Source organism: Haliotis cracherodii, unplaced genomic scaffold (assembly GCF_022045235.1).
Source record: "Haliotis cracherodii isolate W230 unplaced genomic scaffold, xgHalCrac1.p SCAF_2, whole genome shotgun sequence".
Classification (NCBI taxonomy): Eukaryota; Metazoa; Mollusca; class Gastropoda; order Lepetellida; family Haliotidae; genus Haliotis; species Haliotis cracherodii.
This window is the reverse complement of record NW_027266275.1, coordinates 32,752,096-32,780,090: the sequence shown is the minus strand read 5'-3', so window position 1 is coordinate 32,780,090 and position 27,995 is coordinate 32,752,096. Positions and strand designations below refer to the sequence as shown.

At 39.5% G+C, this 27,995-nt stretch overlaps 1 protein-coding gene across 5 annotated transcripts in view; it reads right to left on the bottom strand.

Moving 5' to 3' along the window:
• LOC139468003 (prominin-1-like) overlaps window positions 1-27,995 on the bottom strand; it is a 76,629-nt gene that overhangs the window by 40,165 nt on the left and 8,469 nt on the right. The window lies entirely within an intron of this gene.

Here is a 27,995-nt window from a genome sequence, read left to right as displayed (position 1 = left end):
ATATTTGATAATTTCAGACTAAGGTTGAGTCACTCAAGTTAAGATGCAGATCAGTGTACCATAGTTGGTTAGGGATCTCTTATCAGAGCAGGGCATTTGATACAGATAATACGGTATACAAAACATATTGATTCCTAATCAAACTTCAAAAACCAATTACCACCTACACACCAGGGCATAATACAGTTTGGGTCAAGGTCAAAATTCGAATTTGACGAATCAGGAGCACGGAAGCATCGGCCGATAAGAGCGGGTTCATAAACACTTCCTTGTTGCCAGAAGCTAACAGTTAATGTACAACCCCTCAACATACCCGTCCCAGTTTAACAATGTCTATTGTCTGCTTTATGGTCATTGTCACTATCACTATCAATATCGCGGAGTAGTAGGTGCAATACTTTGTCCAGGTTTCAACATCTGGTACTAAGACAGCCGTTAGCAACATCAACATTTCCAAGCTGTTGATCAAATACGTTGAAATATTGTCTAAGCTAGTCATCAATTTATAGAAGTTGATAAATATTTCATCACAGCTGTATTGCATTGCTATTTATTTATGGAACTTATCAATACCAGTTTAGATTACATTTATAAACCTAATTTCAAATTTTCCATTAAAATTTCTTTCTACTATGTCAATGACAACTTTCACAGAGGCAGACTGTATGTAACTCTGAAAGCTACAATGATACAATGGATGATTTCATGTTTCCATGACAACAGAACATGCATGGCTAGCACAATGCAGAGTAAAAAAACTCAATGGAAGTTGTTCTGATAGATATTGATTAAAATTAATACATAATTAACGCAGTATCCATTTTGCCAAGCCTAAACATGCTAGACGTGTTTTTTCAAATAAGGATCAACAAAAAAATAGATACTGATACAGGACAGTATTCAGGAGCAGAGAAATTCCAGCAGATTTCCCGACCCATTCCTGTTTTTCAACAAATCCAATTGAAACACACACTCCCTTTCATTTTACAATAAGTTTCACATAATTGCATTCAATGAAATGTAAAAATACCAATTTTTCCCAATTTGCCTGCCAATGGCACTTTGATTAAAATCCTCGCTAAATGGCTGGTATAAAGTATAAATTTACCATAAAGGTGCACAGGTTCTTTGATAGCCCTAATCATGAAGCAGAAATTCTCTTTTATCTTCTCTTTTACAATTTTCTCTATAACTTCCTCTCCACTTGAATGGTCACAAGGATTTCGAAAAATGACATAGATCCTAGAGATTGTCACCAAGCCTCCATATAGAATTACCTGCCCAGTACAAAGCAGTAAGCCAATCTGCCAGTAGTGACATGACCGCTCCATGACACCAGACAGTTAAGCTGAAAGTAACATTATCACTACGATCAACTAACTTGTCCATACGCAACTGTTATCCTGTAGCAAATCACCTTCCATTAAGTGCTGTTGAGGAGTGGCATTGTCATCCCCAAAGTAACTCTATCTCAAGCCAATGATGTTTTGACATTAACCTATCTACTCAGTCAGGGAGTTTGGTTATATAAACAGCCACTTTGAAATGATATCACTTATATACCACAATACGGAAGTGGGAGGGAGGGAGCGTGAGTGAGTGAGTGAGTGAGTGAGTGAGTGAGTGCTTGGGTGAGTGAGAGAGTGAGTGAGTGACACCAGAAAAGGGCATGTCATACACAAGATAACGTTATCACTTATTGTGTTCCTGGATAGATGCAAGTGTATTTCAGAAAACAGGTTTTATTTCACCAAATACCACAGTAAGATCCACATTGTTTTAGGGTTCAAATCTGACATGCCCCCTCTAATTACGAGTAATGGGATTAAAAAAGCCTCAAGACATTCAGAAGTACTTGACAAGCATGTCCACTGTTGTCACAATCATGTTACCTAGTTGTCGAACAACTAGCTTCCTCATCCAACAGTGTTGACTCCGGAGCATACACCACGACCTGTGTTGACCTAACAGGCTTTGTATTGACTGGCAGAAGTCAAACACAATCAGGAGTTGGAGGGAAAACACTACACGAAATATCTCACACATACGTGCGATTCAACAATTCACATTGGGAATTTGGAACGATGAAATGCTGGAAATACATTTTGAGTGTTTCGTTTGGAAATTCTGTTTTACTAATTATATATCTTTTACATCAGTCTCAACTTGATTTGCAAGAAGACTGTTGATTGTTGATCTGCTTATAAATATAAATGGTCGTGACGGAAATTTGAAAATGAAAATAGATGGAATCACAACATATGTATATTTTAGGCCTTATTATAGTAGCATTTTCAATAGATTTCCAAAACATCATTAGCTCAATGATAAGTGCAGGTAATACTGATACTGGTGTCAATACTATTTTCGACTGAGGTAAAATGCCACAAGAAAAATTATTTGTACAAGTAATACCAAACACAAAAATGGAAATAAATGATCCAGTACTAACACGAGACACTGCAGTCTATTTAAGAAAATATGAATTTAAACCTGAGATTTTAATCTGATAAATGTCAAATATAACTTCTGACATATAGAGTAACAGCTGCTGTCTTAATTTTGTTCCCACATGAGTATGAAAGACAAAGACATAAATAGACATCCTGTCACATAATACAACTGCACAAATTTGTGATTTTCCATAAAACATTATGGACATTAACAGGACAAGACCCACCCACCAACCCCTTGCCTGTTGTCACCTTTCCTTATCTACACTCAGTATCACTCCTTTCATAAATCAAACATGAAAATGTCTTTCATGACAGTGTAGGACTAACTTCCTCTTAAAAGACAAGGAAATTAAACAATTTAAAAGAAATTATTTACAAGATAAGAAACAGATACCAGAAGCTCCAATATGCTGTGATTACTCTAATAAATAATTGACATGTAAAATGGCATGTATGTATTGTGTTTGCAGAGGAAATCTCTTTGTTCCTACATGAGTATGAAAGACAAAGACAGAGAAAGACATCCTGTCACATAATACAACTGCACAAATTTGTGATTTTCCACAAAACATTATGGACATTAACAGGACAAGACCCACCCACCAACCCCTTGCCTGTTGTCACCTTTCCTTATCTACTCTCAGTATCACTCCTTTCATAAATCAAACATGAAAATGTCTTTCATGACAGTTTAGGACTAACTTCCTCTTAAAAGATAAGGAAACTAAAATGTTAAAAGAAATTATTTACAAGATCAGAAACAGATACCAGGAGCTCCAATATGCTGTGATTATTCTTACAAATAACACGTAAATGGCACGTATGTATTGTGTATGCAGAGGAAATCTCTGTTGAAAGATTAACTAGTTCCCATGCTTGTCTTGGGCAGTTCTCTGTTTGGAAACTATAAATACAGATTTTATTTGCCCTCCTGGATCATCAGGATGCAGATTGATTACATTTATAGACGGCAATTTCTAAATACAGTATTATCCTCCTCCAACATTCTCGGTGGGGATTGGAAGCATACAAAGCTGTCACGCCAAACTGTGAATGTCGCCATGACCTTGGTGACCTTCACCTTGCAGCCCCTACCACAAAATACCACACTTATTTTCAGATTACATCTAGTCCCCTAAAAGTTGACTCTCCCAGTGAGTAATCTAGGCATGCTCCTCAAACATTAGCCTGTTTGTTTAACAAGTTGACAAAGATTGCTGGAAGTGCAATTCCCGTCAGCCCAAAATGGCCTTTTAAAGGAAGTGCTGGCAGCATCTCAAAGGCAGCTGTCTAGTCCATTTGTGACATCAGTTGTCAGAATTTGGACAGAACCTGACAACTCCACCCTGCATTCATGGGGCAGGATAACGAAGTCTGCATGTCATGGTTTTTTACGTCCATGGAGAGCAAGTGATACAGTTCATCAATTATGTGTCGCACACCACAGGAAGCTGAGCAAGTGGTTAACTTCCTGTGGCGTGTCTACCACAGGAGGGGGCCCGGGAATAACCACACTCCACAACAGGAACCTGTTGTTGAACATGCTGAATATCAACACCTTTTAATGAAGCTAGGTTAGGGTCAGTTTTAAGAAAACACTGTCAAAAACATTTAGTTTTTACCATTTTTACAGCCTTGTCATGAACTGTATATAGCTGGATAGAACTGTCTGAAACGGTTTATAGCTGGATAGAACTTTCTGAAACTGTTTATAGATGGATAGAAATAGATGAAACTGTTTATAGCTAAAACTGTTTATAGATAAAACTGTTTATAGATGGATAGAACTGTATTAAACTGTTTATAGCTTGATAAAACTGTATAAAACTGTTTATAGATGGAGAGAAAAGTCTGAAACTGCTTATAGCTTGATAAAACTGTCTGAAACTGTTTATGGATGGATAGAACTGTATAAAACTGTTTATAGATGGATAGAACTGTATAAACCTGTTTATAGATGGATGGAACTGTATAAAACTGTTTATAGATGGATAGAACTGTATAAATCTGTTTATAGATAGATAGAACTGTCTGAAACTGTTTATAGATGGTCAGAACTGTATTAAAATTATTTATAGCTAAAACTGTTCATAGCTGGATAGAACTGTATGAAACTCGTTATAGCTAAAACTGTTTATAGATGGATAGAACTGTCTGAAACTGTTTATAGATGGATAGAACTGTATAAAACTGTTTATAGATGGATGGAACTGTTTAAAACTGTTATAGATGGATAAAACTGTATAAATCTGTTTAGATGGATAGAACTGTATGAAACTGTTATAGATGGATAAAACTGTATAAATCTGTTTATAGATAGATAGAACTGTCTGAAACTGTTTATAGATGGATAGAACTGTTTAAAACTGTTTATAGATGGATGGAACTGTATAAAACTGTTTATAGATGGATAGAACTGTCTGAAACTGTTTATAGATGGATAGAACTGTATAAAACTGTTTATAGATGGATGGAACTGTATAAAACTGTTTATAGATGGATGGAACTGTTTAAAACTGTTTATAGATGGATAGAACTGTCTGAAACTGTTTATAGATGGATAGAACTGTATAAAACTGTTTATAGATGGATGGAACAGTATAAAACTGTTTATAGATGGATAGAACTGTATGAAACTGTTATAAATGGATAGAACTGTCTGAAACTGTTTGTAGATAGATAGAACTGTATGGATACAACTATACAATCTACTGTTAATTACCTACGGTTCCAAATTAATCAGAAGTCAAGGTGTGGTTTTACTAACCAGCTATCACTGGCCATGATGCATCAGCCATCATTACCAGGGGAGGTCAGCCAGTGTACTCCAGTAACCTTAGCTATCCATGTTATAACAATGGTCTGTTATAACATAATACACCCCTACTCCCAAGAGTACCGGCATCGTATCTTCCTTATGGAAATTACGATGAGAGACCATCCCTTCCTTCCCTGATCCAGTAGACAACTCAACATTGTGTGGCAGTGGTTAATTAGCCATATGGTTCAAGATAAGCAAGTTAACTAATATCGATATGAATGACATGTGTAATAATGAATTTACACTCTCTACAGCATTGCTGATGTAATGTGCATTAATATGTAAAATTTACAGTGAAACTTTGAAAATAGAGACCAATATGAGTCCAATCATCCCATATTCAAAATTCTGGACCAGTCAATTCATTGACTGATATTATGTTGTTCATTTGTTTGTTTGTTTGTTTTTTCTGTTTAACGGTGCACTCAGCAATGTTCCAGCTATATGACGGCGGTCTGTAAATAATCGATTCTGCACCAGACAATCCAGTGATTGACATCATGAGTATCAATCCACGCAATTGGGATCGATGGCATGCATCCACCAAATCAGCGAGTCTGACCCCTGATCCTGTTAGTCGCCTTTTACGACAAGCATAGTCGCCATTTACGACAAGCATGGGTTGCTGAAGACCTATTCTACCCCGTACCTTCACAGGCCAACTGATATTATGAGCACGATCCACACCCTCACCCACCAAGGATCATTGGGCTGTGTAATTTACAAGTACATGGACAAGCATGGTCCAGATTGACTGGTTGTACTGTACTTCAAATACACAGCTAACCATTGTTGATACTGTGGCCTCTGCCATAGCTTTACTTACATCACCCTGTGTCAGCTTGATCATGTTAATGTGTCAGGCAAGGTTAGGTGGGTCTTGGATGTTTACCACTTGGTGAAACCAACAAGCACGGGTACCACTTGGTGAAATCCACAAGCACAGGTACCACTTGGTGAAACCAACAAGCACAGGTACCACTTGGTGAAACCAACAAGCATGGGTACCACATGGTGAAACCCACAAGCACGGGTACCACATGGTGAAACCCACAAGCACAGGTACCTCTTGGTGAAACCAACAAGCATGGGAACCACATGGTGAAACCCACAAGCACGGGTACCACATGGTGAAACCCACAAGCACGGTACCACATGGTGAAACCCACAAGCACAGGTACCACATGGTGAAACCCACAAGCATGGGTACCACATGGTGAAACCCACAAGCATGGGTACCACATGGTGAAACCCACAAGCATGGGTACCACATGGTGAAACCCACAAGCATGGGTACCACATGGTGAAACCCACAAGCACGGGTACCACATGGTGAAACCCACAAGCACGGGTACCACATGGTGAAACCCACAAGCACGGGTACCACATGGTGAAACCCACAAGCATGGTTTCCACATGGTGAAACCCACAAGCATGGGTACCACATGGTGAAACCCACAAGCACAGGTACCACATGGTGAAACCCACAAGCACAGGTACCACATGGTGAAATCCACAAGCACAGGTACCACTTGGTGAAACCAACAAGCACGGGTACCACTTGGTGAAACCAACAAGCATGGGTACCACATGGTGAAACCAACAAGCACGGGTACCACATGGTGAAACCAACAAGCACTGGTACCACATGGTGAAACCAACGAGCATGGGTACCACATGGTGAAACCCACAAGCACGTGTATCACTTGGTGAAACCAACAAGCACAGGTACCACTTGGTGAAACCAACAAGCACAGGTACCACTTGGTGAAACCAACAAGCACAGGTACCACTTGGTGAAACCAACAAGCATGGGTACCACATGGTGAAACCAACAAGCACGGGTACCACATGGTGAAACCAACAAGCACAGGTACCTCTTGGTGAAACCCACAAGCACAGGTACCTCTTGGTGAAACTAACAACTATGGGTACCACTTGGTGAAACCAACAAGCACGGGTACCACATGGTGAAACCAACAAGCACGGGTACCACTTGGTGAAACCCACAAGCACAGGTACCACATGGTGAAACCCACAAGCACAGGTACCTCTTGGTGAAACCAACAAGCACGGGTACCACTTGGTGAAACCAACAAGCTCAGGTACCACTTGGTGAAACCAACAAGCACAGGTACCACTTGGTGAAACCAACAAGCACAGGTACCTCTTGGTGAAACCAACAAGCATGGGTACCACTTGGTGAAATCCACAAGCACAGGTACCACATGGTGAAACCCACAAGCACGGGTACCACTTGGTGAAACCAACAAGCACAGGTACCACTTGGTGAAACCAACAAGCATGGGTACCACATGGTGAAACCAACAAGCACGGGTACCACATGGTGAAACCAACAAGCACAGGTACCTCTTGGTGAAACCAACAAGCACAGGTACCTCTTGGTGAAACCCACAAGCACAGGTACCTCTTGGTGAAACCAACAAGCACGGGTACCACTTGGTGAAACCAACAAGCACAGGTACCACTTGGTGAAACCAACAAGCACAGGTACCACTTGGTGAAACCAACAAGCACAGGTACCTCTTGGTGAAACCAACAAGCATGGGTACCACTTGGTGAAATCCACAAGCACAGGTACCACATGGTGAAACCCACAAGCACGGGTACCACTTGGTGAAACCAACAAGCATGGGTACCACTTGGTGAAATCCACAAGCACAGGTACCACTTGGTGAAACCAACAAGCACAGGTACCACTTGGTGAAACCAACAAGCACAGGTACCTCTTGGTGAAACCAACAAGCATGGGTACCACTTGGTGAAATCCACAAGCACAGGTACCACATGGTGAAACCCACAAGCACGGGTACCACTTGGTGAAACCAACAAGCATGGGTACCACTTGGTGAAATCCACAAGCACAGGTACCACTTGGTGAAACCAACAAGCACGGGTACCACTGAAGTATTGGGCTGACAAACCATGCATCATTTTCAACATGTTCAAGGTGAATCTTGAATTTTGACCCACCATCATCGGACTCAGACACAACCAATGGATGCAAATCAGCACAGCAAACTGGGTCACATTCCTCAACTGGACAACCCAGGCCCTCTAATCAGTCTCGTGACATTATCAACCTACCCATGTAATGTTGACAATAATCGCCATGTCTCCATTATAACTGACTGAATTGCACAATGTGGCCCAACAGCTGAGCACACTACAATGTTATTTAACACTAAATCAGTGTATAGGAACACTAAAAACATCATGTACAAAATGTCACCCACAACAAACACAATCCATAACTTTCTCAATGACCCAGGATTTATCTAGACTTGCTCAGAGGCTGTCAGATATTTGGGACCAAATCTGCAGCAAATGTCATGAAAGTTTACAAATTAGAACTAAACAATTTCCAGTTCAAGTTCTTATAGTTTAGCACTACTGTTCTGGATTTGTGGTCAAGGCAGAGATGTATTTCTCTGATAACAGGACCAAATAAGACCAAAAGATCTTAGACTTAGTTTTACATAGTTGCATTGAATGTAGAGTTAAACAAACGGTAAACATGGTAAAATACCTCTCAACATGCTCAATTTTAGAAAACATGAACTTACAAATACCTCAATTTTGAACAAATTTATGGTCTCTTCCCAACATGTCCAATTTGTTGCCAACATGGCCAAGGGTACATAGTTTGGAATCCTAACTAAATATCCCTGTGACAGAAGTGTAGGGATAGTTAATGTCAGTGTGAGACAAAAACATTTGAGGCCAGCTAGTCTGATCTTGGCTCTTACCATCATTTTCAGATGATTTTAGTGTTAAAATATAGACAAAAAATATCTGAGCTAACTAGACCAAACAGACGTACTAGGTTTGGGTTCCGGACTAAAGTTGCAGATCGTTGTGTATGTGGGACTGTTTTTTCTACTGTGTGAGGCCTTATGAACAAACACTCACCCCCTGAGGCACTACAAAATTATTTTCAGACTAAATTCTGGGAGTTTTGAACTTAACCATGTTAACACCTCAAAAAATCAACACTCTTTTTTTCAACACATGCATCACTGAGCACCAAAGCAGGGAGGACAAAATATACTTTTGTTTCTTTCATACTACAACATGTTCTCTTTTGGCAGACAATGTGATGGTTTTTTTTGTAAAGAAAATATTTTTCCGTTTTTCTTGGACCAGGTGATACTTGTTCAGGAATATCCCATCCTGACTTCACTACTGGCAACGTCTTAACATAGTTAAACTGTTTTCTGCATGTTCAGGTATTGCATTGCAAGTAACGACTTACAGGCAGGTAACACTCCTCGCCCATTTCTCACCTGAATCTATAACGAGACACCTGATCTGGTACACAGAAGACAACAATGGCCTCATTCAGTTACACTGACAGCCCTTCAGCCATTCCCACAAGGGGACCTTCTTGCCCTGAACGCCCTGAACGCAGTCACTGTGATGGCACATTAGATTCACATGAAAAGCAACTAACACCACCAAATATGCCCCGAGAGCACATTTATGACAAATATTCATTGTCATGAATTTGTATAGTGTGTTAAGCAACGTCTTGCTGTAGAGTACTGGGTGTGTATGCTGCATATATAAGAGAGCACTGTATATGCTCATACTGTGTACCAGTATGTGCCCAGGGTTTGTACAAGACCCTCAGTTACTAATCATGATAAGGAAAATCCAAATAAACGAACGAAAAAAAACAATGAAAATTCAGCCCGTTTATTAACCCCAAAGTATGTACAATATGCACAAACTACTGTTCCATCACACATTTGACACGTGCAGGTTGCACAATGAAATACAAACGATGCTTAAAAATATTCAGTTATTGAATAATATAATATTACCCTGTTATCATGGTTATGACAACATTATGTGTCTATAATTCTGAATAATGCCCCTGTAATGGCACTATAATGTAAGTTGTACTCTTGTGTGAGAATATCCCACGACACGTCTTACACTGTCCATAATGAAATGTCTAACTTATATATATATTAGTCCAACATATATTTTTTAAACGTCCATTCTATACATTTGTGCACACTGAACGCACAATTCTGGGAATGCAGTGTACAACACAATAAGTGCTGGATCTCTAATAAGCACTGGGAATGCAGTGTACAACACAATAAGTGCTGGATCTCTGATAAGCATCAGGTATGTTACATTAACATTACTTCTCCCTTGAAAAAATAAAAGTTTAGAAAACGAAGGGTCCATTTTTAGCATTTCCGATCTTAATCACCACATGTCAACTGCCCTTTCATTCGTAAGAGAGCTTCAATGTGTGGTTGATGCATGTCACCATATTCTAGTTGCATAGATCGATGGTCACTGGATTGTCTGGTCTAGGCTTGATTATTCATAAACGGATGAGTGAGTGAGTGGTTTTACGCCGCTTTTAGCAATATTCCAGCAATATCATGGCGGGGGACACCAGAAATGGGCTTCACACATTGTACCCATGTTGGGAATCGTACCCGGGTCTTCGGCGTGACGAGCGAACGCTTTAACCACTAGGCTTCCCGACCGCCCCAGTTTGTATGATGAAGATGATGGTGGTGACAAGACTGACAGTGACGACTGTTCCACTAAATTTGATTTAAATTCTGATTGCAATCACAGGTCTGACTGGCTGACTGCTAATCTCGTCAGAAACCACTTCATCCAAATTCATGAAATACAGAACAACGTCTCCCCTCATCATTTCCTGAATGAGTGTGGCAACATCACAGTGATATTGTGAATTAAGATACCATACTTCCTTGTAGCTTCAAAATAATGAACAAGATTTAACAAATTACTTAACCTGAAAAGTCTCACTTTTCTTACCCTGATCCTAGTTATGCATACCGTTTAAATATGACGAGGATGTCAACATATTTCATGCCGACATAGTTAATCATATTATTGAATAAACATTGGAAATAAAACTTTACAAGAGTTGCTTAAACATGGTAGTTGACATGATTATCGCCAAACAGTATAAAAATGAATTTTTATATGAGGACAGCCAAGAAATAATTACATAAATAACACATTTTCATACATACTTGGACACAGTGAAGGTCTAGCCTTAACTCAGTCATCATGAGTTAGGGTGTAAACTTTTACAGTGCTTTTAGCAATATTCCAGCAATATCACAGCGGGGCTTCAAACATTGTACCAAAGTGGGGAATCAAACCCGGGGGCCTTCGGCGTTGCAAGCAAACGCTTTAACCACTAGGCTACCCTACCCCGGAAGTCATCATGACTCACTGCATATACTTTAAGAGTCATGAGCACAATAAAATTCTCGATTAATGGATTCTTGCATGATCTGAATTTTAAGAGTAAGTGAGTATGGTTTTACGCCCTTTTAAGCAATATTCCAGCAATATCGCAGCGGGGGACACCAGAAATGGGCTTCACACATTGTACACATGTCGAGAATCAAACCCGGGTCTTTGGCATGACGAGCGAACGCTTTAACCACTAGGCTACCCGACCAACCCGAATTTTAAGGGAAGATACTGGCAACAAAAAAGACACCTAGATTGAACACTGTACATGTTATATGGCGGTGTTTTGTAGTAACTGGAAAGTGCTAATACCAACTAGCAAAATATTTTGCATCAGACATATGGTAAGTATATAATGGTTCCTTCACATTGAAAGCTTCAGATTGGATAAAACTAACTTGAACATTTAATTATTCCATCAAGTGAGGGTTTTCCCCAGTCCCGTAAGCTCAGTGACATGCTGTACATGGAGATTACTACACGGGTGTCTGTCATATACCATTTAGCTTACAAGTTGATAGGTGACAGGCAGAAGTACTGGTTGAGTAATCTATTTCGTACACACCCTTAAACCACACCATTTTGATTGGATGCATATTTTGATCACAGTGGTATTAATACATAACACAACAGTCATGAGTGACGTCATCCGGCTGACTGAGTGCTACTCAAATTTCAGCTCCATCTGTCGATTACCATGGCAATGATAATTAATGCCAACTGGATACGATCAAAGAACATTTATTAAACACTCTAAAACCATAAAGTCTGACACATACGGAAGCAGGTGAAACTTTTCAAAGAATTACAATCAGGAAAGTAGTCGTCATAATCTGACCTTAGGTCATCACCATCAAGTAGCCAATCACAGTCCTGGAATTTGATTTCACACATCTGTTTGATACCCGGAGTTATATCAAAGTGGTTTCTCCCCCATAGGTGTGTCCAAAACCTATTTTCCCCAGCCATGGTGACAACAGACATGATGGAACAATCAATCATCAACAGAGACCCGTCACTTGTATCTGACCCTGCACTTGACGACCTCGGTGATGTATAACAACACTATTCAATCACAGCTGTCGATCACAGACTCACATACAAGACATACAAAATTATACACACAGAAACTGTCCGTCAACTTTTTACCTACAATAACATCAAAATGATGTCCAATGTATAATTGTCAGGAAATCTCAACAAAAAAACATCATTGTCCAAAAATATATTTTTTCTTCTTTATTATCCTCTTGTTATGGGTTTTCGAGCATTTAGAAATAGTTGTTGTTTTCTCAATAATCACATGAATAACTGTAAATTATCTCTTACTTATAAAACAAGGTTCATCTTAAAAAGACAAGCCATCATTCAAGTATTTACAATGTCTGTGTGACGTCACACCCCTCGTTATAGCACGAGTAATCACGATCAACATCCGTCCAAAAACGCATATATCCAATGATACCTCATCTGATATTTGAATTATGAATACTACGGAATCACTTAATTACAGAATGAGATTCTCGATTTTCTTGTTTGTTGTTTAACACTGCACAGGAATATTCCAGCTATCAGATCATGATTGATGATGAAATGAGTCAGCTTGTCATGTATTTGTTGCTTATAAACCCTAATGCCAGACTGCATGATATTCCAATTAAATAGTGCTTTCCTATTGATGAATTCTTGTCAGTGTGGTTACGTCTGTCTGTTACCAAGGTTACCTACAATACTACACCTAATTAAACCAAACAAATGACAATTAATCATATTATCATTGGAATGGAATAGCTTTCATAGACATTAATACCGTAAGCATATCTAATTAAACAGCTTCACGATCATGACCCGCAAGAGACATGGTGAGGTCTGTGGGATATGTAGAAGTGATGACACAGCTAAGTGGATGGACTGTTTCAAGATAGGTCTTGCTCAGTGTGTAGGGATGAACATCGACTGACACACTGATGGACTGTGACAACCAACCATTGGTTGATGACAGTGTTGGGATGATCTTTGATTGACACGCTGATGGACTGTGACAACAAACCATGGGTCGAAGCCAGTGTTGGGATGATCTTTGATTGACACGCTGATGGACTGTGACAACCAACCATTGGTTGATGTCAGTGTTGGGATGATCTTTGATTGACACGCTGATGGACTGTGACAACCAACCATTGGTTGATGTCAGTGTTGGGATGATCTTTGATTGACACGCTGATGGACTGTGACAACCAACCAATGGTTGATGCCAGTGTTGGGATGATCTTTGATTGACACACTGATGGACGGTGACAACCAACCAATGGTTGATGCCAGTGTTGGGATGATCTTTGATTGACACACTGATGGACTGTGACAACCAACCAATGGTTTATGCCAGTGTTGGGATGATCTTTGATTGACACACTGATGGACTGTGACAACAAACCAATGGTTGATGCCAATGTTGGGATGATGTTTGATTGACACACTGATGGACTGTGACAACAAACCATTGGTTGATGCCAGTGTTGGGATGATCTTTGACTGACACACTGATGGACTGTGACAACAAACCAATGGTTGATGCCAGTGTTGGGATGATGTTTGATTGACACACTGATGGACTGTGACAACAAACCATTGGTTGATGCCAGTGTTGGGATGATCTTTGACTGACACACTGATGGACTGTGACAACAAACCAATGGTTGATGCCAGTGTTGGGATGAGTGGCACAGGTTGGGGGAAGACACTGGTTAGAGCCTTCAGCGTGACATGTAACACAATAACCACTAGGCTACCCCCAATGCCCCACTGAAAGAGGCAACTAAATGACCAATTTCTATCAGAGCAAAAAGCTCATATATTTACTTAGTGTTATCTCAAATACTTTAACAAAGAAAACCACAAGGACAAAACAGTTTTAAGTGATAGGATGGTGATTAAATGTAACAGTTAGTCCGTGCGTCCTGAGCCACCACATCCTCATGTTATGCCATGCGTGCAGGTGGCATTTATGATTCTACTTCTGCCATAACTGGAGGTAACTCTATCAGTTCCTGTTCTATTCATTGTGTATCACGATCTCACAAACTGACAATGCAAGTATTGTGTGTACCTCAGTATTAATGATATCGTAGGTATCGGTGAATCATTACAGCCCTACTGGCCATGCAAAGCTCCCTCTGGTTACAGATTTGTATGCAGTGGACATGAAACACTTTCCCGTAATGCCATACCCACAGTACTTTTAGTAGGTGCAACTCAGTAAACACTATTGAACTTAACACACTCATTCAACTACAATCAAGTGAAAGAGCAGCATGCTCCCTGGCTGAAATGAGTCAATGCTAGCCTAAAGCAGTTCATTGTCACTATTGTCAGGCTTTCTTTACACTCACATTCAATCTTGAACAAGTATTTGTCACAGAGTGACGAAATATCCCCCGCCTGTACACCATAGTACCAAATATGAAGACAATCCAGCGATTAGTTCTTGAGATATTGTGGCAACACCGTTTTCCAACTCCAAAAGCAGATATGCCTGCTGTGACCTTGAAAATGGGGTCAAGGTCACCAAAACCGACTGGTGTCTGCGGAGTCTGTATATACACCATAGTTCCAAATATGAAGACAATCCAGAGATTAGTTCTTGAGATATTGCGGCAACACCGTTTTCCAACTCCAAAAGCAGATATGCCTGCTGTGACCTTGAAAATGGGGTCAAGGTCACCAAAACCGACTGGTGTCTGCGGAGTCTGTATATACACCATAGTTCCAAATATGAAGACATTCCAGAGATTAGTTCTTGAGATATTGCGGCAACACCGTTTTCCAACTCCAAAAGCAGATATGCCTGCTGTGACCTTGAAAATGGGGTCAAGGTCACCAAAACCGACTGGTGTCTGCGGAGTCTGTATATACACCATAGTTCCAAATATGAAGACAATCCAGCGTTTAGTTCTTGAGATATCGCGGCAACAAACAGGTGGGACGTACGTACGGACGTACGGACGGACGTACGGACGGTCGTGAATACTATATCCCCCGCTTCGCGCTTTCGCGCGGCGGGGGATAATTACAAAACTGTTAAATATATGCAAGTGAAAGCGATATGCAATTCAGGCTGTCGTCATACAGTTCACCTGGGCAATGAATCACAATTATTCATCCTGGCAACAGAATCATGAGATTCAACATCCGATGTGTGAGATTTAATCAACATCAGAATCGTGAGGATCAACAACGGACTCGTGGAGCAGCTGTAAGTGAGCATGGGTCACTGTCACTTAGATGAGACGCAGAATGCAAATGTCAGACTTGGAGAGTCACGTTCCGTTTGTGCTCCGGTGAAACTTACAACCACTGAGCAAACATACATCACGTGCCCAAGGATTCCTCATGACATAGTGTACCTTCCAGTATCATATGTTCAAGGTTTCCTTGAAAATATTAACCTCACAAAAGTGACTGCATTACTTATAGATCTTGCACTTCAAACTTTCTTCACCCAATTTGATACGAAGAACATATATACATTCACCATGTTCACTTCCTAGAAGCAAAGTTTTGAGTTACACATAACAATGATCATAATGAAATTGATTGCTTGTTTGTGGTTCAACACCACCCAGCAAGATTCCAGCTATATGACAGCGCTCTGATTTTTGGTCATATTTTTTCCAAAAAATATTCAAGTCCCTGTATATTTTATTGGAAAATAAAATCACACATGCCTTGCATAAAAAAAATCCTTTGCTTTTTTCTTGCAGACAAGTGTCCAAAGAAGAAAGTTTGATAAAAATAATTGAGCACCTGTTAATGTTGGAAAAGTAACCCCTAAACATACAAAAAGTAAAATGTTAATCGGAAACCAAATTCCCTCCCACCCTGGAAAATCAAACGGTTGCTCCCTTAATCCAATGAAGCAGTGAAAAAACTGCTATACCTGTATGTTGACAATTCAAAAATATCGTCCGAGTGAACATTATGATGAACATAACGTTATAACAGAGCTGCCTCCAGGACTCCTGTCTGGGCATTGCACTTAACAGCCATCCGTCCAGTCAATCCATCTCACTTATCTATCTACCTGGTCTGGCGTCATACTGTTAAGCATTACTATGTAACCACATTGGGTCCAATAAATATTGGTGTTGATCAAACACTGGAGGTGAAATGTGTGACACAGATGTTTGACTTTACACGCAGCTCAACACAGAAAACACCCATGAATTCACATGATCATTACATTAACACACGCATGACTTTCTCCAAGGTTAGGCAGACTGTTAAGATTGTTTCTGGTGGAGACTCCCAGTCCACAGTCCTATGCCCTGCATCTTCACAGGATCACCTTACACTGCCTATGAACACATGATGAAAAACATAAGCGGGGATTTATCTGGCATTCCAAACTAAATGCCCTTGGCAGCCAAATTGGGAATAATCATTATTTTGTTCAGAATCGGGAATTGTTTTTCAAGTTCATACTTTCCTACATTCAGAGGTGTGAAACACTGCATTCACTGCAATAATGTTAAAGAGTCTTCCTATATATAAGTCCTGTCATCAGTGTGATATAAATGTCACCTCTATACAGTATAGTTTATTCTTACTAAATATAAACCGGTTAACTTTACTGGAAGAAGATATCCCTGCCTACAGGAAGAATTAACCATTGTCGTTTTTTTAGTCATGTAAAATCTAATATTGAAAATGAAAGGAAAAATGACAAAATTTTCGAAGAATGTATTTTGGCTACAGATGTTACCATGGTTACACTAGGACAATGGATTGCTGATCACCTTTGATATTACAAACAGTGTGAACCTTTTGAACTTTTTGATATGCTAATTATGTCACATTTCCTTGATATTCCAACACTCGGTGTGAATTTCCTGCCAGATATCCTGTCGAAAGCACTACTGTCATTCCCAATCCATCATCAAGTAACTTTTTAAAGTCTACAAGAGCGATAAATTTGCCAACCATTAAACCGACTTGTCAGTCAGTGTTCAGTGCAGTCGCCAACCAAATGTTCACAAAGGTCAAGGTGATTGGGTCTGAGGCAATGACTAACATAAAATTATTTGTTTCAGAGCTCAAGCCATTTCCTTTACACAATGTGTGTAGAATTATCGACCCTCCTCAATGCAAAAATATCAACCCACCATTACCTGACTTGGTGCCAATAATTGTTCAACTTTGCATGAATCCACCTAAAAAATACATGTTGTTGTTCCATATATAAAACGGGGGTCACTTAGTAAAAATCTTTATATTTTCACTTTATTTCAAGAAATAGCGAGCTTATGTCATCTTTGTCAAGTGATTGATAATAATGTTGCAAAGCTTGGCACACAGAAAGGTCAAACAAAAATATAACTCCCAAACACAATACAAAATTATAACACGGATGAAAATTGTCACCAGCCTGAGTCAGTTTGCCTGATGTGAAGGTACCCCATGGGCTAGTAAAATTTCCGGCTCGATGGGTGTAAGCTAACATGTTAGCACCATTTGGACTAGTTATTTCAGGTTCAGTTGTATCCCTGTTACAGGATCATATCATGATTGCCGAGCCTTCAGATGTCTTACCCAATGCATTGCAGTTAGTAAGAAGTTTTGTTTGTTTGCCGCACTCAGCAAGACTCCAGCTATATGACGGTGGTCGGTAAATAATCGAGTCTGGACCAGACAATCCAATGATGGACATCATGAGCATCGATCCACGCAATTGGGATCGATGACATGCATCAACAAAGTCAGCGAGCCTGACCACCCGATCCCGTTAGTCGCCTCTTGCGGCAAGCATAGTCGCCTTTTATGGCATGCATGGGTTGCTGAAGACCTGGGCCCTCTTGTATAAAGCAATCTTAGCGCTAAGATGATTGTAACTCCCATACTTAAACATAGGCTTACGATAGCCTTAGGGCTAAGATTGCTTTGTGCAAGTGTGCCAGGTTCTAATCCAGATCTTCATTGGTGTAGTAAAAAGTGAGGATGACAATGTAAGTCAGAGACAGCAGGACCCATTTGTAATGGAGAGAGTGTGAGTGTGAGTGCGGCTTGCATGGTTGGATGCACATCTTTAAATAGTTCAAGCCACCAATCCTATTTATCTTGCAAATCCTAAAAGCTTTTACATTTTTTACATTTTTTTAAAATTAAAAGTCCAAAAAACAACTTCAATAACTTCCCAACAACCAGGTTGCCAGGTAACCCGATCAGGAATCAGAGTACATGTCAATGGCCGACTTACCACAACCATTCAACAGGTTTATTCAACACAAAATACACAACAGACATTGAAAAAAAGAATTCTGCAAAAACAGATGTATTCACAATCATGACAGTGGCATGAACATGATGTAAAGAACATTGATTGTAGGTAAAAAGTTTAAACTTGAAAGCTGCATACTAAGTACAGGACGTATTGCTTCGGGTTTATCCCAAAGCAACTTCACCATCAAGACCATATTGATGTTTTCTGGTACGCATTGATTTTCACATATTTCTTTTACAAGTTGCATGGATACAGGAAAATATATTGCCTATCATAACCTGAGCACACAAGTTTTGCTCTGCATCAATTTTACAATGTTGTTATCGGTCAACATATAAATTGTCTGGCTGTTCTGTCTGGGGTCTCTTCCTTACCAGCATCACTACAGGACGGTAGCTGGCAAAGGATTGTTTGTTGTTTAACTCTGAACTCAGCAATACTCTAGGAATGATGGCAGCCTGTAAATAATTGAGTCCAGACTAGATAACCAGTGGTTGATAGTATGAGCAACAATCCATACCTTTGGGGTACGATGACACTATCAACAAGTCAGCGAGCCTGACCACCCAGTCGCCTCACACGACCAGCATACGTTGTTGGAGACCAGTTCTAACCTGGAATCCCTAAGGGTATTTATTAACAATGGAAAACTTTGCAGGAGATAATAATGTCCAGCCTTCAGCTTCAACGTTATTGCCCTCTGTGTTCCTCAGGTAGAAGGGAACATACCTGATTCACATAGGAAACATAAAAAGATCAGCAGAAAAAATCTCCTGTCTTGAATTCTGCTATAACCATAGACCACAGCAGGACAGTATTTTCTACCAAAACAGGTATAGTACAGAACACCACATCAAAAACCAATACTTGTCAAAGTCACTGTTTAAGCCATGACAGGCAAACGTATATATCTATATATAGCGATAAAGGCAAGAATAACCACTGGTTTAAGCTTGAAACATGAAAAATATATTCTTTTTTTATGAATTCTTTTTAAGCATTAACCATGTTAACAATAATCATAAAACGGCAACACCCACGACAATGACAGCAACACCCACGACAACAACAGCAACACCCACGACAACGACAGTAACTTACAGTAAAAGTTAGAACTAGCCCTCTACCCCTAGCCAGTTTCACTAATGTTTAAGATATCCCAAGGGCTTGGTAGAATCTCGAACAGTTTGAGGATGTTATGATATGTTATCACTATGAGGGCTAGTTGACTTTCTAGGTTAATTTCTTTCCCTGAAAACTCCTTGTCACAACCCCAAGGGTTATAGGCTCCCTGGACTATGTGGTCTAGAATCCTATATCAGGTAACCTCGAGGACCCTGTCATGTGTAACATTGCAACACCTACATCAATCATCCCACGACAGCAACACAATAATCCTGCTTTATTGACCTGTTGACATCCCCACAAGTCAAGAAGATGTGCACAATGGGTGTTAAATATGTACAATACGGTAGATGTTATATAACTTGTATCACACATGACAAGTGCAGTAATTACCAGTACACTAAACGTGGAAGGACATTAAATCATCAGTCCACTAAAATGTCGCAATGCTCAGTTCTGGATTACTCGAATGGCTTGAAGTACCTTGAATCTATATTCACTGACTTTTATCTGTCATAAATCACAGTGCCTGTGCCATGGCAATCAAGATCTATTGCCACAAGGCACGGACTGTTTAACACTGTTGTAACCTTTAAGAGTATCAAATGATCTTACGATCCACCAACAGGCAATATTTAGTTAACTTCTAAACGGGTCACTTTTGTATTTAAGCACACTGCTAAATGACTGTTTCATATTACAGCGTTGAAGATAGATATATTTCTGATTGCTATAGAAAAGTGACATTAATTGTTCCAAGCTTTCTGTAAATCAGTGTCTATTTACACAGTCACCCTGACAACGTTAATATATTTCCCATTATTGGAAATATTTACCGAAACAAACAAAGACATATTACTTTGAAATCATGATTGTCTTAGTATAAATACACTTGTGTTGGTCTTCTGATGAACAAGAGAACACACAGCGAAATAGTGGTACCTCGGACAACTTGGACACCTGTGCCCTAAATCTGCAACTGCTAGTGCTAGAAGTACATGAAATGTTCTCGGTGTACTGGGTTTTTTTAATGAGTGTATACAGATACCAAGTTTCAGTGGAACCAAATTATGAAATAACAGTATTCATTCCTAAGCATGCATACAAATTTCCTGTATCACTCTATTTGTTTTGCGTCTGTTTTCAATTCTTATCTGTATGGCAAGAACAGATAAAGTAGGATTTGTCAAAGATTCTCTGTAATTAACTAAAACATATTGTGCGTACCACTAAAGAACAAATATATCATACAGCTCGACTTAACATACAGTCCCTGAAATACAGTAACGCATCTGGATAAAAATAATTTTAAAAAGGAAAACTTGAGTATTGAGTAACTCTCAAATGAAAGGGTCTATAAGTTACTAGAGCAGAGAAGAGCTGTTACTGACTCTCCTGGCCACTGACCCTGGTCTAGCCCCAGGCTGGGATCACACCATCCCTCCACCAGTTACACAATACAGGGTTCCCACAGTAATCTTCAAGGCTATATACCATCTCAAGTTCTGATTATCTCGTAAAGTGTCAAATACTCGGAATATTCTTTCTTACCATACATTACGTAGCACTTATATGAATAATGTGTCTGAAGACATGACATAAAACGTGAGATGACATTCAAAATCTACACTTTGTGTGGTGGCACCTGTCACTGACCTTTCCAATAAACAAAGGACCCTTCATCTCTGAACAAAATGAAGCCCTGTCCTTCACAATACAGGTATCTGATACCAGCGTGCCGTTGTACAAAACAACTTCAGCTCTACGACTGTCGTAAGTCTATGTTCAGGTATAGGAGTTACGATCACCTTAGAGCTAAGATCCCTTTGTACAACTGCCTATTATTTCAACAAGCTATGGCTCCCTTTTCCATAAGCAAATCAATTTGAACCTCCGCTCATTCACCTACATTTACAAACTGGCTGAAAAGATTTTATATTTTAATTTTTTCCTTTTTGAATATACACATGTGAAATGACGTTATTGTAGATCACATATCTGTGGGTGGCGAGGAGAAATTATGGTTAGGGTTAGGGTTAGGGTTATCCAGTCCATGACTAACAGCAAGGCAGAACCTGCAGCTAAATATCGCTGACGGGATTGGCCTAATGACCGCAGGACACCAAAAGTGAGTGAGTGAGTGAGGCATGCATCATGACGCCCGCTTTAGTAAGACACAGCTGAAAGTGTCTGAGCTTAACATGTCAAGTATGCATAAGCATTCTGTGTCAACATTTCGTAAGGCTCAACACATAATCTGGTAGATTACCAGACCACTCCTAATTGTTAGTGATACATTGTTTATTTTAGAAACTGATTATTTCACTTTGTTCGTGTTTTTTACATCAATTTACACACATAGAGAGCACTGGGTACTCAACCACAGTGCAAATCCACATATATGATTTAAACAGTATTTTATTTCCATTAATGTTCAGATTTTACATTACATAACGTTACAAAATGGAAAAAGGATTAGCAAACAGGCCAAAAAGGCCTATATTAATGCTTCTCCTAATATTGTACATTATACATGTAGATTGTAATAAAGTCTACAGAGCAGACATTAATGAGTAACACAACATGAAATAAAATGGAAAGCAAGATACCAAATGCATTTTATATTCTTAAGTTGACAGAAAACTTACGTAAAGGGGTTTGTTTCAATGATGTAATTGTGAACTGATTTTATAATGTGTTCATTGTCTGAGGAAGATGAGTCTTCATTGCCGTGGAGTATAGTTTGTATGCTGAGCTGGTTAACAAAAAAGTATTTATCAATTCTAAACTTGGCATAGCGTGGACAAGATAGAAAAAAGTGGAAAGCATCTTCTCTATTTAGGCCACATGGACAGATGGGATTATCAATCAGAAATCTGTCAAATAAATGTGATTTTAAATCACTACAACCTAGCCTAAGTCTAGATAAAATCACCTGACATTGCCGCTGGCCATAGCTGGCAAAAGATGTAAAAACCGTATACAACCGTATATCATGTAAGTATCTGCACTGACAGCATTGTATGTCTTGTTCAATGTTTGCCATAACTAGCCTGCTCACTAGCTGCTCATGGGGCTTACATAACAATAGCTTGACTATGAACACAACTAAATTTCAAAGGATTAATAACTTATGAAAACGCACAGCTCCTGTTTCATTTAATGGGTGTTGAGGGGAAATATATAAACAACAACATGTTTCAAAGCAACTCACAGCTTTTTTCAACACACAGTAAAGTAATAATAACATACAAAACACTTTGGACTAGTCTGTAATTAATTCAAGGGGTGCATTGTTCATAGTGTAGGCAAAGTACACTAAAAACCAGTTTTACTGTAGGTGATCAGCACTGTGTATCATGTAAATATCTGCACTGACAGCAATTTACATATACCCATAACACAGGCTACAGCAGAATAGCAACACTATGTATCATGTAAATATCTGCACTGACAGCAATGTACATATACCCATAACACAGGCTACAGCAGAATAGCAACACTGCGTATCATGTAAATATCTGCACTGACAGCAATTTACATATACCCATAACACAGGCTAAAGCTGAATAGCAACTCTGCGTATCAGGTAAACACAATGAACCCTCGATATACCGCTGTCTCCGGGTTTCAAGATCCCGACCCCACATTATAGGAAAGAGCATTATAGGGATATTCATTGCTGACAACAATGTACACACACCGACAGCCCAGGATACAGCTGAATAGCAACAATGGTGTATAATGTTCATATCAGCACATTCACACATAGCACAGGATACAGCCATAAAGCATACCCTATTATCCAAGGTTACATTGACAAGGTACACATGAATACCATCATACCTACCTCGTAAGTACAACATGAGGTGTGACCCATAGAAACTATCAAGGTACCCTCGAGTATAGAGAAAGCTTCAGGTCCTATTTAGCATTCTAAACCAGAGTATCAATACATGTAACACCTTTAAAAACATATTTCTGTCTGTCTGTCTACAAACAAATGCATGGCTAGAGAAGTTCATGTACCAGTGTGTCTCCAGCCTATAATCTATTAAATATATCTGATGGAAATTCAACATGCACCAACAAGTAAAGAAATCTTATTTAGTTTTTGTTTAGATACCACACAAGTGATAAATACCAAAGTAAATACGACTGACACACATGATACGATAAATAAGCACAGAATGTCAACATGATCTGTGAAAAGTCCTTCTTCTACTTGCTCTACTTGTCTGATTTTTCAATAGAGAAAATCTTTTTATCAAACATGTCTGATGAAAGAATCAATTACCCCCATTTGTGGTCAATATACTAGTAGAGCCCGTTAAACTTAGCTGTAACTGACTTAACAGCATACATACATGAGGGAAAAAATGTGAATGAGATGGATTAAATGCCACTTTGGTGATTTGTAAATAAAAACAAGTATATTTGATGCTTCTTTTTAGATTAACAGGTGAGATCACACAGCTTCTTTTTCATTTGAAAAATACTAATAAAATAGTGAAGTGTGTTGAGAGTTACCTGCCCTTGCCTAGTACCAAATCAAGCTCCTTCCCAGCGCGTGACACCTTCGTTACACTCTCGGTAACATCGCTGCCACCAGTGTGGGCGCGGCCATAACAAGAATCTTGAAATTTGCCCTCCAACCCCATATGTAGTAACGTTTATACTTTTGTTTATGTCTTTGGGAATGCCCTCATATTTCAATTTGAAAAGGTTTACGACTGACCATGTTTTCCAGATGAATTTACTTTGTTGTTTTGATAATCAGGTTGGTTCGAGATTGCAGACTAAGGGAAAACCAACCAACTTCTCCCTTACATTCTTACTATATCAATAACACGATAGTTTTAATGAAACAGAAATTCAAATTGAAAGTAATTTAGCAGTTATAAGTGTATTCGGCGTCACGACTGTCGTCACTTGTTTGTAAACATAACGGTCATTCGGTTGCGAGTTCAACTCCAAGCATGGTTGTGGCCACCTATTCACAGTGGGGAGTTTTGACTGGTGGCAGCGATAGTATAGAGAGCTCCGGGAACGTACTATCGCTGTGAGGAGCTTGGTACCAAATACCTGCAGATGGGCAAGGATGGGGATGAATCAACACAGACTACCTTACCTTTGCCCAAAATGTCTGATGATTATCATGATTACGCTTGAATACATTTTCCATAATAACAATGAGATTCCTTCATACGTCCTTGTCACAAGAGTGAGTGAGTTTGATTTTATGCCGCTTTTAGCAATATTCCAGAAATCTCACAGCAGAGGACACCAGAAATGGGCTTCACACATTGTACCCATGTCGGGAATCGAACCCGGGTCATCGGTGAGACGAGCAAACGCTTTAACCACTTGGCTACCCAACCATCCCCCTTGTCACAAGAGGCGACTAACAGGGTCAGGTGGTCAGATTCGCTGACTTGGTTCTTCCATATCATTGCATCTCAAATGCATAGATCGGTGCTCATGATGTCAATTAGAGCTTGGACGAGTCCAAATTTACTACCCAGGTACCCACCCACCCTATTACCCGACTCTACCCTGTGGGTACCCGCTGTAGGTCTCAAGAGATGGGTACAAATGTCTGATTGGGAATAGTTTGACCTTATCCCTGGCAAAATGTATTTAGATAATCGTATAAAACGATCTGGTCATGCATACACTGAAGTTGACAGAAGTCTTATCTCTATTCAAACATTTAAAGTCGGAAAGAAATGCGAATATTAGTCACTTATAGTGTAATATCGGAAGTTCCAGATAATTTTTGCCATTACACAATATATCACGTGATTAACCACGGGTTCGGGTAGTGGGTATCCTGGTCCTACTCAGGAACTACCGACCTGAGCCCTAATGTCAATCAATGGACTGCCTAGTCCAGACTCGATTATTTGCAGCCCACTGTCATATTGCTGGAATATTACTGAGTGCTTTATTAACTTCTTCTACTTCCTTGCTACATTCTCACATTGTGGCCTGGCCACATTGTTTCCTATTTCACACCAGTCAAGCAGGGTGGCACAATATGATGTTATGGGAAACAACTTCTGTGCTTGGTCTATTGAGACAAAGTGAACATCATACCTTCTTGTCAAACTGGTTTGTGACCAAACCATTTGTCCTGGAAAATATGGGTAATGTGAGCTCACAAAATAATCAAAAAAACGTAGAGCTACACAGGTAACAGGAATAATGTTTTGTTTATTTGTTTGTTTGTTGTTTAACGCCGCATTCAGCATATTCCAGCTATGGCGGAACAAGAATAATGGGGAATATTTCTAAATAACCTAAGAAAAAGTAATATTGCAAAATCATTTAAGAGGTATGTATATAATGTATATGATGGTCAAAGATTTTAACCAGACGAAAATTATATACAGCCTACCAAACCATACTGTTTTTAGTACATATTCCATTCTTAGTGTTTATTTATTTAGAAATGACAATTCCACATGGCTGCCAGGGAGGCCATTAAAATTGCATCAGAATTCTGCAAGCACTCAGTTAATGACATCAATACTTGGATCAACCATGCAAAGTCTCTGTTTTGTTGACCTTTAAAAGAATGTGAAGAGATGAAAAACTGCAGATAATCCAGTGAGCTCATTCAATGTTTATGATGTATGTTCGAGAATATTTTCTAAATGGCTTCAGCAGCCAAAGTATAAACATTATAAAGCCCATTGAAAACTCAATGTTGCTTAAAAATCACAGAACGAAAGCATATTAACATTAAAAAGAAATAGAGAGAAATTTTGCCAGTCAGAAAATAAACGTGACTTATTCAGATGCCAACTTTATGACTAAAAGCAAGGACCAAAGACTTAACCTGTCATGAAACATAATCGACTAAAGTTATCCTACATTCAAATGTTCACCTTGACATCAAAATAACTGTCAACCCGTGAAGATCCAGGGTAGAATAGGTCTTCAGCAACCCATGCTTGCTGTAATAGGCGACTATGCTTGTCGTAAGAGGCGACTAAAGGGATCAGGTGGTCAGCCTCGCTGACTTGGTTGATGCAGGTCATCGTATCCCAATTGTGTGGATGGATGCTATTGATGTCAATGACTGGATTGTCTGGTCCAGACTCGATTGTTTACATTTACAGACCACCATCATATAGCTGGAATATTGCTGAGTGCGGCATCAAACAACAAACAAACAAATCAGAAAAACTGTCAAACGGTCACAAAGTGACATTCCATCACACAACTGGTAAGATGCTACATCATTTCCTGACAATTCTCATGTGTACATTTATGAATAGTGAATGTGTTAAGGTGTGACCCCCATTGTTGCCAAGCTAAATGCATCTGACCACAAACCCACCTGAGCTGCTCTGCACATTTCCCCTTCTTCTATTGTCAGCTCTACCTGCCTGATACTCCCTGCTGCACCTTTGTTTGGGCCAGACTCCCACTGCAGGATGTCTCAGTGACGAGGGATGTGTAAACCAGGCATCAATACACTGTGCAAGCAACAGCAGGACCTGCACAGCCCTATGTTCAGAACATCTTCAAGAAGCAACATGGATGAATGCCTGACCCTCAAGAGAATTGTTGACACTGTGCACTGAACACTGTATGAGCTTTTCAAGGGTATTTTTTCAGCGTTTTACACCACTTTTAGCAATATTCCAGTAATATCATGGCAGAGAGACCAGAAATGGTCTTCAGACTGTACCCAGGTGGGGAATTAAACCCAGGTCTTCGGCATAAAGTGAACACTTTAACCACTGGGCTACCCCACTGCCCCAACATTCATAAGAGTAGGAAGCCAGACTGGGAGGTAGTATGGCCCTGTGGTTATGACAAACCCGTTCTAGGCCACATAAAAACATTTTTTTAATTTGTTTTATCACCGCCTATCTCTGAATTCTGTTGTACATTTTTAGCACATTGCTGCTAGCTCATTTCTTTCCAGTTCTGTGTTTCCTTATGAAATTGTATATTTGATGAACTCAATTTCCATGTCAATTTCCCACCTTCCTACATCTTTTCACATCATATGAAG